Below are 355 nucleotides of genomic sequence, written 5' to 3' on the forward strand. Positions count from 1 at the left end.
CTGCCCCATCCCCTTTCCTTAACCTCCTCCCCCCCCCCCTTCCCACAGCCTGCCTTCCACGGAGCTCGATCTACCAGTACAGCCGACGAGGGTATTAATCAAGAACAGGATTTCCTCACAGCTTAATCATCGAGAAGATGAAAATGACCTTCAATTTCTCTTAAAGCGGAGAAAATTGCCGTCATGGATCAGAGGAAGCGGCAAGAACCTGGCTTGACCTTGCGAGTCCGTGTCATGTTACGGGAGCTGGTCACTCTCTCCAAGCTCAGGTATAAGGCAGGTCTCATTTGCATAATCCGAGAGGAAAATACATAGAACATAAAGTAAGTCATTATCTTATGGAGGTTAAAATGCC

At 48.2% G+C, this 355-nt stretch overlaps 1 protein-coding gene across 1 annotated transcript in view; it reads right to left on the reverse strand.

The window, feature by feature from the left end:
- Positions 1–355, reverse strand: part of LOC119591706 (pollen-specific leucine-rich repeat extensin-like protein 1) — a 10,898-nt gene that overhangs the window by 8,831 nt on the left and 1,712 nt on the right. The window lies entirely within an intron of this gene.

Source organism: Penaeus monodon, chromosome 29 (genome assembly GCF_015228065.2).
Source record: "Penaeus monodon isolate SGIC_2016 chromosome 29, NSTDA_Pmon_1, whole genome shotgun sequence".
Lineage (NCBI taxonomy): Eukaryota > Metazoa > Arthropoda > Malacostraca > Decapoda > Penaeidae > Penaeus > Penaeus monodon.